At 43.7% G+C, this 12587-nt stretch overlaps 1 protein-coding gene across 3 annotated transcripts in view; it reads right to left on the reverse strand.

Annotated features, from left to right (window-relative positions):
• LOC126997100 (junctional adhesion molecule 2A-like) overlaps positions 1 to 7662 on the reverse strand; it is a 50887-nt gene extending 43225 nt beyond the window's left edge. The window contains exons 1-3 of one of the 3 annotated variants that reach the window (XR_007751901.1): positions 7300 to 7573; positions 4575 to 4692; positions 1 to 19 (exon numbers count right to left, since the gene is read on the reverse strand). The exon at positions 1 to 19 is cut by the window's left edge and continues 76 nt beyond it. The gene's annotated coding sequence lies outside the window, so the exon portion shown is untranslated. Of the gene's footprint in view, positions 20 to 4574; positions 4693 to 7299 lie in introns of all 3 variants that reach the window. The other 2 variants (XR_007751900.1, XM_050858163.1) reach the window with 2 other exon arrangements.
• Between the last annotated feature and the right edge of the window lie 4925 nt (positions 7663 to 12587).

Here is a 12587-nt window from a genome sequence, read left to right on the forward strand (position 1 = left end):
GGGAGCTCTCAGGGGCACACTGGAGGAAGGAAAGGAAAACATCACAAGGGAGAATGACAATGAAAAGGAAGGAAGGAAGGTATGAGGCTGGATGAAGGAACACTGGGAAGGAAGGAAGGAAGGAAGGTATGAGGCTGGACGAAGGAACACTGGGAAGGAAGGAAGGAAGGAAGGTCTGAGGGTGGACGAAGGAACACTGGGAAGGAAGGAAGGAAGGAAGGCCTGAGGGTGGACGAAGGAAAACTGGGAAGGAAAGAAGGAAGGAAGGAAGGTCTGAGGGTGGACGAAGGAACACTGGGAAGGAAGGAAGGAAGGAAGGAAGGAAGGAAGGAAGGAGAAAGAAGGAAGGAAGGAAGGAAGGAAGGAAGAGAGAGAGAGAGAGAGAGAGAGAGAGAGAGAGAGAGAGAGAGAGAGAGAGAGAGAGAGAGAGAGAGAGAGAGAGAGAGAGAGAGAGAGAGAGAGAGAGAGAGAGAGAGAGACTAGATAGCTATACATTAAGGTCTCACACTTGGTACATCTAGCCCGCCAGAAAGGAAGGATGAACATCACATAACCTTACTCACCTACATACCTATGACAAAATTAACTCTTACTCAAATGTTCTGGGGGAAAATTCATAAGTGGGCTACAATTTAATGACTGTCCAGGGAGGGGGATTCCAACCCTGGCTGGCAGATTCATAGGTAGGCATGCTAACCACTACCCCACGAAGCCAGAAGAATTAGCCACACTATACCAGGACAAATAATTCTTAGTGTGTGCCCTGGTAAGATTCATATGTGCAGCCCTGGTAGTGGTTCTTATTATGTAACATAGTGAGTCAGTATAAGGGTATTGCTGAGTAAGTTCATTATGGCCCCAAGTGACTCAGTGTCGATTTAACCCGTCCGCTGTGATTGGCACGGATTTGGCCTTCCCTGGTAGCCTGGTAACATATAGTCCCAGGTCTTTCTCTGCCTCTGTGGTGGATAGTGGAGTGTTTCCCATGTGGTATTGGTGTGCTGGATATCCCTTCACTGGTAGCCTGGTAACATACACTCCCAGGTCTTTCTCTGCCTCTGTGGTGGATAGTGGAGTGTTTTCCCATGTGGTATTGGTGTGCTGGATATCCCTTCACTGGTAGCCTGGTAACATACAGTCCCAGGTCTTTCTCTGCCTCTGTGGTGGATAGTGGAGTGTTTCCCATGTGGTATTGGTGTGCTGGATATCCCTTCACCGGTAGCCTGGTAACATACACTCCCAGGTCTTTCTCTGCCTCTGTGGTGGATAGTGGAGTGTTTCCCATGTGGTATTGGTGTGCTGGATATCCCTTCACTGGTAGCCTGGTAACATACACTCCCATGTCTTTCTCTGTCTCTGTGATGGATAGTGGAGTGTTTTCCCATGTGGTACTGGTGTGCTGGATATCCCCTCCCATGGTGCAGGACTTTACATTTTTCTTCATTGAATTGTAGCAGCCACTTTTTGCTCCATTTCAGTAGCTTGGTGATGTCTAACTGTAGGAAATCCGCATTCAAGGGGTTAACCTAGTAGCACATTTAGCACGTGCTACAGGCCCCGCAGGAATGTAAAAAATTAGTAACTAAATTTTTTGCCCTTAGGCACAGAAGGCCGAGACAAAATAATTACTCATTTTCCCAATTTTTTGTAATATTATTATATAAGATATTACTATATATAACCCGGTAGCTGCGGGGATCATGTCTCTTAATGGTCCCTCTAAGCGAGAAAAATGAAAAAAAATCATCCCTCACACAAACCATTCCATAATATATATCAAAGCATTTGTGATCAGATTATGTATCATCTATTTTGGGGGGTTTATATCACGGCACAAATTTGGCCCGTCGCTGCTTCCGGGATAAGAAAATATAGGAAACTTCACTAGGGCATAGTATAATAAGCCTGGCATTGTAGTACACCATATACGGCATATAGTCCAGGGCTTCCCAACTCAACTGGCGGCCCGCGGTCCAGATCCGGACTTGTGGGTGTTGCAGCTGGACCCAAGGCTCCAGCAGACATAAACATATGTAAATTGAATAGCATGAAGGTCCTGGCGATGGATTCTTTTAACCCCTTGACTACGGATTTCCTACAAGAAGATCTCACCAAGCTACAGGAGTGGAGCAAAAAGTGGCTGCTACAATTCAATGAAGAAAAATGTAGTCCTGCACCTTGGGAGGGGATATCCAGCACACCAATACCATATGGGAAACACTCCACTATCCACCACAGAGGCAGAGAAAGACCTGGGAGTATAAGTTCACCAGGCTACCAGTGAAAGCCAAATCCGTGCCAATTGCAGCAGACGGGTTAAAATGTGTATTTCCTTGACTGTCTGTAGGGTAAGTTAGGGGTGTGTTATACATAATATACTTAACCTGTTAATGCAGATAAAAGTTTAGTAGTATAGATTATATTAAATATCAATAACAGAAAAAAGGTTTAATGGCGGTCGAGGCACAAGTACACAGCTGAATCTAAGTGAGAGTTTTGGCCTCTTATCAATAGTATCTGCACTCATGAGTAAGCCAGTAGTACGTTGGTAGGGTACTGAGTATAATAATATATCGTGATGACAAAGGGGTATAAAATAGTTTTTTTATTTTCAGAAGCAACCGCTCTGCTGGCGTGTATTCAATAGGTGTACGTTAAGTTGCCGGCACATTTACAGACCAACATTTGAGGGGTTATCATAACATTAAGTAAAGATAAATCTGCAGCGAATGTTGGCCTGTCAATATACTGCAAACTTGACGTACCTTATATATTTTGGGAAATATTGGATCAATGCTGTTGCGGTCCGACCCAGCTGTACTGTTGCTGGATCTCAACAAGACCTTTACGAGATGACATTGTATCGTCTGAGAGTTGATAATTCTTTTGGGTCTTGTTCTCCTAATGTCGAGATCACGTTGAAGATTTATTTAACTCTAATGGTTACCAACTGCAGTGGTGAATGCTCCTTTCCAAAATTAACTAGACTCAAGAAGTAAGAGTCAGTATGGTTCAAACAAGATTGAACCACCTCTCTCTAATGAGTATTGAGCAGCATGAGTTACTGAGGGAAATTTGCACGTCAAGGATACAACTGAGGAGTTTTCTGTTGCCAAGTGCTTCATGTGAGTCACGTTGGTCTGCACTCAGTTCAGCAAATGGTTCCAAGATTCTCCAAGGCAGCACTAATAGTCTACTGGCTAAGCTACTGCCTGCTGTGTATGGTGTTCTTATTTAAAAAGGAATAAAAAGTGTACAAAATAAAGCCATCTTTTTTCAGTTGAGTCCTCCCTTCCCCTTTTCAAAAATACGGCTTTATATGAATTTTATCTCATTCCTCTACCTCATTATGTGGCCATTAACTGTGAGGCAAAGGGTATCTCATATTGTCCACCACTTGCATTACAGAGGTGACAGCACAGGACACAGGGAAGGCTTAACCCCTACAACACAAGGACGTATATACTGTGTCCTTGCGTGCCCCGTACCACATCCCAGGACACGCATACTGCGTCCTGGCTCGCTTTAACCAATATACAAGTTATTTTATCTCTATATTTATGCTTACATCTCAAAATTATCAATTAATTTATGTTTCTTTATATGCACCATTTGATTCTGCATGTTTTCTTATAAAATACATGATGATTGTGTTGAGTTTATGGCTGAAAACTTGTTATATTTAATAGCGACATTTGAAATTTGGCGCGCGGCAATCCCGGATACAGCGCGGCGTGCTGTTTTGGCCCGGCCGTAGTGAGTTTCTTTATGTGCACCATTTAATGGACCGCATTGGCTATACAGGCATATGGCCACTCAACTCCAAGCTGTACTTTCCATAGATTTCAGGTTACAGAATAGTGTGTGTCTGAAGCTGTCTCCAAGATACATACACGGCCAAGGTGCCGCCATCGCTCCAAGCCGATGACATTGCACACGCTTCACTCCTACCCGATTTCAGTTTTTCTCCAGGTCAAATAGTAGTGTCAGGAAATCGAGTAGAGGTAATAAGTGAGCGGTCGTAGGCTCAGAGCGGTGACTCTGCCAAGGCCTTGTATCCTGGAGGCAGCCTCAGATCCACTCTAGTACATAACTTGAATTCTATGGAAAGTACTGCTTTGACAGTTCACCAAGTGGCCACGTGTGGCACTGCCTGTATAGCCAATACGGTCCATTCTGCATGTTTTCATATATAATACATGATGATTATGTTGAGCGTATGGCTGAAAACTTGTTATATTCAATAGCGACATTTGAAATTTGGCGCGCGTGGCGATCCCGGATATGGCACGGGGCGCTGTTTTGGCCCGGCCGTAGTGAAGGGGTTAAGAGTGAAGATACAGGCCAATTCTTGCATTAATAAGTTGGACAGCTGATAGGTCCAGGCACCCAACAGGAACAAAAAACACCATTACTCCTGCATTAGTTTTTTAATCAGACACTCTAAAAAGATGATAGTGAAAACACCAGTTAACTCTCACATCATTAAGTTGGACAGCACAGGACATAGGGAAAGCATGAGAGAGTGAAGGTATACCGGATAACTCTTGCAACATTAAGTGGGACAGACTCACCGAGGAGGGTTGGGTCAGCTGGGTGTCCTTCACAGGAGTGGTGAGGGCGCAGGCATCAGGAGTAGCTCACAGTAGGAGTTTGAGTACACTCTCTGCCACGACCTTCACTGTAGCCAATCTGAGGGTGTTAGTACATCAGTCAGGAACTTGAAATAGCTGAGAGTAAAGCTACAAGATGCCAAGTCAATCATCCACTCCATCAGGAAGTTATTTACTTAGGGTCGTATTAAAAGACATTTCGCCGCCCAAGAACACCTATTTGACAAGGCTTTCGCAGGAGTTGTGGGCATTTCCAGGAGTAGTTTTATGACCCTGGTGGTAGTTTAACCCTTCTTCTGTACCATGAGCCTGAAAAACACTCATTAGAACCTGACTGATATCCCCCTTTGACCTTTAGAAGTAGCTGATGTGAGAAGGGAAAGTGTCTTGTAATACCAGCCTTAATCGCAGTTATTCATTCATCAGTCAGTCAATCTTACACACACACACACACACACACATGCAGAGGCAGTGTGGTCTCCCCATAAGAAGAAACACATCAAGAAACTAGAAAGAATACAAAAGATGGCAACAAAAAATGGTTCCAGGAATTGACATACGAGGAGAGACTAAAGGAAATGGACTTACCAACACTAGAACAAAGAAGAGAGAGGGTAGACCTAATAGAAATCTACAAATTATTGAGCAAAATGGAAGAAGTAGACAACGAGGAGTTACTACTAAAAGAAGAAATTACCACCAAGAGGAACACACAAGAGGACACAGTAAAAAATTGAGGAAGGGAAGATGCTTGAGAGACATAAAGAAATATAGCTTCCCACAAAGAAATATAGAGGTTTGGAACAGACTAAGTGAGGATGTAGTATCAGAAAGGAGTGTGCAAAGCTTCAAGGAAAAGTTGGATAAATGTAGATACAGAGACGGGACCACACGAACATCAAGCCCAGGCCCTATAAAACTACAACTAGGTAAATACAACAACTAGCTAAACACACACACACACACACACACACACACCTGATGTGATAATCTGTTGATGCAGTGGGTTAAAGGAGAAACAAGGCTAAGAGGAGATGACCAACCATCAAGACTTGACCTAATTTTCACAAAAAATGTTGAGTTAGATGAAGGAGTCAGTCACGAGTGCCCCTTAGGAAAGAATGGCATCAACTATGACAGATGAAAACTATGGAAGGATTTGAATACCAAGATGAGGCATATAAGGAAAAAAGGAAAAACTATGCAAAGGAAGATTATGATGTTGGACTCAAGACAGAGAATTGCAACAAAATGGTCCCAGAACTCTCGAATATGACGTATGAAGACAGATTGAGGGAGATGGACTTGACGACACTGGAACAAAGAAGGGAGAGAGGAGATTTGATCACACTGTACAAGTTGGTAAATAAGTTTGATGAGGAAAGAGTTGGAAAGTTTTGTTTATTGGGCGCAACATCTGTGGTCATATGCCGGAGAGAGACAGAAGGGGAAGGAATTATAGGAGAAGGGAACAGTTGGAAAGTTTGGTTTAGTCAGAGCAACATCTGTGGTCATATGCCGGAGAGAGACAGAAGGGGAAGGAATTATAGGAGAAGGGAACACTTGGAAAGTTTCGTTCAGTTGGCGCAACATCTGTGGTCATATGCCGGAGAGAGACAGAAGGGGAAGGAACAGACCCCAGGAGACAGGACACAACCCCCGATTAATACCTGGTACCCATTCACTGCTGGGTGGACAGGGGCGTAGGGTATCAGAAAAGCCGCCCAAATTTTTCCACTCCGCCCGGGTATCAAACCTGGGCTCTCAGTCGTGAGCCGAGTGTGCTAACCACTGCACCATGAAGCACCCTATGTACCACTAAATGAGTGACTTTTCAGCGCCTGGGGCCAGCACACGATATCCCTGTTGTGGACCACATGAAACGCCCTGAATTTTCTCTTTTCTACACTCTCACACGAGCACAGTCTGTAACTTAACACACAAGAAATTAATCCAGACAAGGAAAGGTTTTGCCGGCCCCGGGGATTAAATCGGCGCCCACCAAGGCAGGAGAGCCGCGTAGTACTCCTTAACCAGTCTGTCTGAGGCTGGCCCCTCTGAGCTATGGGAGGCTCGTACTACACACAGCTCTAACCTATCTTAATGCTCTGACCCCTCAACTCCCTCTATTTTCCCTAGGTCCCTGTGCAGCCTTCAGGGACAAAAAATATTGGTTTTGACAAGCGGACAGGCGTGTTTATGTCACAAGGGTGTATTTTTTATTTTCAAAATCCCCCCCATAAATAAGCATTCTAGGACACTTTATACTTCAAAAATATCATTTTCCGGGAATCCAAGAAACACAACACTGTTTGTGTCATAACTCAGGAAGTATAAGTCCTATGTGCATCAAACTTTGGTCACTTCTGTTATGCCTATAGGCCATGTTGTAACCAAACAATGGTAGCTCTAGCTTAATATTAAAGGATTTTGTTAACACATTTGTTATAGGCCTTTGCCGGTAGCAATTACCTAACCCACTGGGGGTCCTCGGCACATCAACAGCAGGCCTCTTCCTCCACTTGTCTAGTACAGATTTGTTTCTAATACTCAGTTATAGCTTATCCATGCATAGGCCTACCCTGAAAACCTACCAGGACAATTTACCGTTTCACCCAACCAACGATTTTCTGAAGTGGTTCATGTTTTTCTGGTGGTAGATTTAGTGAATTGCACGATTTTGTACCTTAGTGTGGTGATTTGGTGGTAGTGGTTGTGGTGGTAGTAGTGGTTGTGGTGGTGGTGTAGTGGAAGGGCCCTTTCGTCATATGAAGGCTTCTCTGCGGTGTTTCTTCCTTTCCCTGGCCGCCACTGTCCTCTCCACCTTCTTCTCACAGGCTGTGGATCTTCTCGTCATTGTAGTTTGACGGAAAACACGAGAAAAAGTAATGTTTATGGCGCTACGCAGGACTCTTCCTCTTCTTCTTCTTTTGGGCATGGCGCCAGCCGGACCAAATTGTTGTACCGCAATGTTAAAATTATGGCAGATTCTGTGTATGAATTATGGCAGCACTATGGCAACGTGATTAACTCAGTTTATTAAAGCTAAGATAGACACCCAAGTATTTGTAACAGTGGACACGATCGAGTTTGACGTCATTGATACGTGGAGCCCAACACACTCCATCTATTCTGACCCCCAAGAAAGATGGAAGATGATAAGCATATTCCTGGATAAACACATGGATAGCAGGAGGGCGGATAAGGATAGGAAGATGTGGATAGTGTGGATGGATAGAGGAAAGGTGGATCTATAAGTGGGTGCAAGGAGGAGGAGGAGTGAAATTTAGTTTTGGATTCATTAACAACTAGACCCATAGAAGTGCACAAGTTTTCAAGCTGGTGGAGGGCTAAAGTAAGCGTTAGTGGAGCATTACACTGAAGAAGTATATCTTCATCATATATAAAAACTTGTGTGCCCTGAGGAAAGGGGTACTGTACAATTTTGTCCATGAGAATATTAAAGAGCAAAGGACTAAGGACCCCTCCCTGTGGAGTGCCCAATTCAAAACTCCCTTCAGCAGAGCATGGAACCACATACACCTTAGCCTTCCTATCATGCAAATAGTCTTTGAGCCACCCCAGTAATTTCCCTTTAACGCCCTTTAAAATAAGTTGTTCCAATATAACCTCTTTATTGGGTCAATGAAAGCACGACAAACAGCACCCGCAGAACTTATAAGCACTGAATAAAGCACTCACCAGTCCCTTCATAAAGCCATACAGATTCCGTGACATGGTATCTCCCACTTATACAGTCAAGCGCCTAAGTAGTATCCTTTCCATCATCTTAGACAGCTAGTTAAGGAAATAGGTCTAAAGTTACCATCACGTACCCTTAGGAATGGAAATGATCGCAGCAGGCAGATGGTATAGGCTTTGTGAGTTGTAAGACATGTTAAACAAATCTAAGATAGGATTATCTTTTATGACTAGTAAGGCATTGATAACATCATAAGTGACCCCATCTGCACCAAGAGCTGTAGACTTGCCCGATATGACTGCACAAAGCAGTTCGTCACGGGTTATGGGTACACAGGTATACCATCAAGAATTAAGTGAAAAGTTGTATTGAACGCTGGCTAGTCTGCGTCACCTGTGGCAGTCTAGGGCACCTCTGTGAGCAGCAGGTAAGCTAGCAAGTGCCGAGGCTGTAGCTAGTCTGAGCCTTCTTCTGTACCGTGAACCTAAAAGAACACTCATTAGAACTCGATTAACCTCCTTTTTGGCCTTTGGAAATAGTTGGTGTGTGGGGTGGGAGCATCTCACAATACCAACCTTAAAGTTTCTCAAAATCAAGGAAATGATTAACCAATTTAGGCCGCGCGTCAATGGCCTTCAGAATCACGCTTATTTAGATGGAGTTAACACTTGCTCATGGTAAAGTTAATACACCTGTTCCAGATAATGTTTGAAGATTCACAAACCAGATAAATTAAGACCTGCAACAGTCCATTACCTGGCTATTAAATGTGGTGCAGGACTTCAGTAGTAATACAAACCTTACCTTTCAAGACCTGCATCAGTCCATTACCTGGCTATTAAATGTGGTGCAGGACTTCAGTAGTAATACAAACCTTACCTTTCAAGACCTGCATCAGTCCATTACCTGACATTTAATGAGGTGCAGAGCTTCAAGATTCTCTATTAGTTTCTCTTTGCATTTTTTCCCCTTTCCAATCTCCCTTTCTCTCTTACTGGCTCCCATTCCCTTTCCATCCCCAACATTCCCTTACAAATACCACAAGATAAACACCCCACTATCTATCACAGAGGCAGAGAAAGGCATGGGAGTGTTACGTTACCAGGCTACCAGTGAAGGCCAAATACGTGCCAACCACAGCGGACGGGTTAATGTGGTGCAGTGCTGAGGTAAATTCTTCTCACTCAACCGTTGCTTTTGTTAGGTAACCAAATACTTCCTGATACTATTTAAACATACATAATTAAGGCAACAATTATGAGATACAGAGAAATGATGAACTGGAGGTAAAGACAGAATACATGCACAGAGATAAGAGAGAGACAGAACTAGACATAATTAAGGAAAGAATTATGAGATAGAGAGAAATGATGAACTGTGAGGTAAAGACAGAACACACAGAGAGAGACAGAACTAGACAGGAGGCAAGAGTTATGAGATAGAGAGAAATGATGAACTGTGAGGTAAAGACAGAACACACAAAGAGAGACAGAACTAGACATAAGGCAAGAGTTATGAGATAGAGAGAAATGATGATCTGTGAGGTAAAGACAGAACACACAGAGAGAGACAGAACTTGACATAATTAAGGCAAGGATTATGAGATACAGAGAAATGATGATCTGTGAGGTAAAGACAGAACACACAAAGAGAGACAGAACTAGACATAATTAAGGCAAGAATTATGAGACAGAGAGAAATGATGAACTGTGAGGTAAAGACAGAACACACAAAGAGAGACAGAACTAGACATAATTAAGGCAAGAATTATAAGATACAGAGAAATGATGAACTGTGAGGTAAAGACAGAACACACAAAGAGAGACAGAGCTAGACATAATTAAGGCAAGAATTATGAGATACAGAGAAATGATGAACTGTGAGGTAAAGACAGAACACACAAAGAGAGACAGAACTAGACATAATTAAGGCAAGAATTATGAGATACAGAGAAATGATGAACTGTGAGGTAAAGACAGAACACACAGAGATAAGAGAGACAGAACTTGACATAATTAAAGCAAGAATTATGAGATACAGAGAAATGATGAACTGTGAGGTAAAGACAGAACACAGAGACAAGAGACAGAACTACACATAAGGCAAGAGTTATGAGATAGAGAGAAATGATGAACTGTGAGGTAAAGACAGAACACACAGAGAGAGACAGAACTAGACATAAGGCAAGAGTTATGAGATACAGAGAAATGATGAACTGTGAGGTAAAGACAGAACACACAGAGATAAGAGAGACAGAACTAGACATAATTAAGGCAAGAATTATGAGATACAGAGAAATGATGAACTGTGAGATAAAGACAGAACACACAGAGACAAGAGACAGAACTACACATAAGGCAACAATTATGAGATACAGAGAAATGATGAACTGTGAGGTAAAGACAGAACACACAGAGATGAAAGACAGAACTATTATAAAGAGTGGGAGAGAGAATTTATATTAGAGTTGGCTGACGATTAAAAATGGATCTTGGTATGTAAGGAAAATTGTGTACAGGTGTGCGAGAGCCACTATGAGGAACACCTGGCTGGGATGATTAAGAGAGAGCGATCGAGGATTAATTAAAAAGATGAGAGGGAAATCAAGATATATATATGAGGAAGAATTAATTAACTGTGAGGTAAAGACAGAACATTTGAAACATTTAAAACATTTCAAACATTTCTTAATAGCCCATTAGGTACAGTTACATATGCTTTTGCATGTATTGTTAGAGGCCAGCCTTTACATAACACAGAGATAAGAGAGAGACAGAACTAGACAAGGCTATCTCGACCGGTAGGCGCTGTATCGCAATTTTGAGACCAGAAATGGCTTTGCCGTGACATACTCTCTCAGGAAAGTCCCCATTTGCAAGGAAATAGCCCCAATAACGAAGATAAGTTTCCAGATTTTCCTCACATGTGGGTAGTTTTAAGCCACTCGGCGGCGGCTGAAAAATCCCAGCTTGGTGGCACCGGGCGGGGATTGAACTCGCGTTGTCCCGAATGTGGCGCCATCATGCTATCCACTCAGCCACCGCCTCCCCCACTGCTCCGTCCATGGTAGCGTTGCCCACACGGGTCACCTCAGCGCAGGCAGGACAAGGCTTCTTCACCATGGACGGGCTTCAACCCAGTGGAGAGAGAGGTAGGTTAGGGTAGCTTAGGGTAGGGTAAGGTAGGTTAGGTAAGGAGGAGAGGCTAGATTTGGCAGGGAGGGAGAGATATGGCAGGGACACAGGCAGGGAGAGAGTGATTTGGCAGGGACAGAGGCAGGGAGAGGGAAATATTTGGCAGAGACATGTAAAGAGAGCAGGGGAGGACACAGTGCTGGGAGTTTTAGTAGAGGACCTGGAAACAGTGCTCAGAAGGGAAAGACTCCGATGGTTTGGACATGTAAAGAGAGCAGGGGAGGACACAGTGCTGGGAGTTTTAGTAGAGGACCTGGAAACAGTGCTCAGAAGGGAAAGACTCCGATGGTTTGGACATGTAAAGAGAGCAGGGGAGGACACAGTGCTGGGAGTTTTAGTAGAGGACCTGGAAACAGTGCTCAGAAGGGAAAGACTTCAATGGTTTGGACAGTAAAGAGAGCAGGGGAGGACACAGTGCTGGGAGTTTTAGTAGAGGACCTGGAAACAGTGCTCAGAAGGGAAAGACTCCAATGGTTTGGACATGTAAAGAGAGCAGGGGAGGACACAGTGCTGGGAGTTTTAGTAGAGGACCTGGAAACAGTGCTCAGAAGGGAAAGACTCCAATGGTTTGGACATGTAAAGAGAGCAGGGGAGGACACAGTGCTGGGAGTTTTAGTAGAGGACCTGGAAACAGTGCTCAGAAGGGAAAGACTCTGATGGTTTGGACATGTAGAGAGAGCAGGGGAGGACACAGTTCTGGGAGTGTTGGAGAGATTGGAGGTAGAAGGAAGGAGACCAGTTGGTAGACCTAGGAAAACATGGAGAAGGTGCATACAAGAAGACTTAGCAGTGATGGGATTGGATGAGCATTGGGCAGAAGACAGAGTAGAATGGAGGTAGAAGGAAGGAGACCAGCTGGTAGACCTAGGAAAACATGGAGAAGGTGTATACAAGAAGACTTAGCAGTGATGGGATTGGATGAGCATTGGGCAGAAGACATAGCAGAATGGAGGTAGAAGGAAGACCAGTTGGTAGACCTAGAAAAACATGGAGAAGGTGTGTACAGGAAGACTTGGGATTGATAGGACCGTATAAGCACTGGGCGGAAGACAGAGTAGAATGAAGGAGAGAGCCATA

Source organism: Eriocheir sinensis, chromosome 11, assembly GCF_024679095.1.
Source record: "Eriocheir sinensis breed Jianghai 21 chromosome 11, ASM2467909v1, whole genome shotgun sequence".
Lineage (NCBI taxonomy): Eukaryota > Metazoa > Arthropoda > Malacostraca > Decapoda > Varunidae > Eriocheir > Eriocheir sinensis.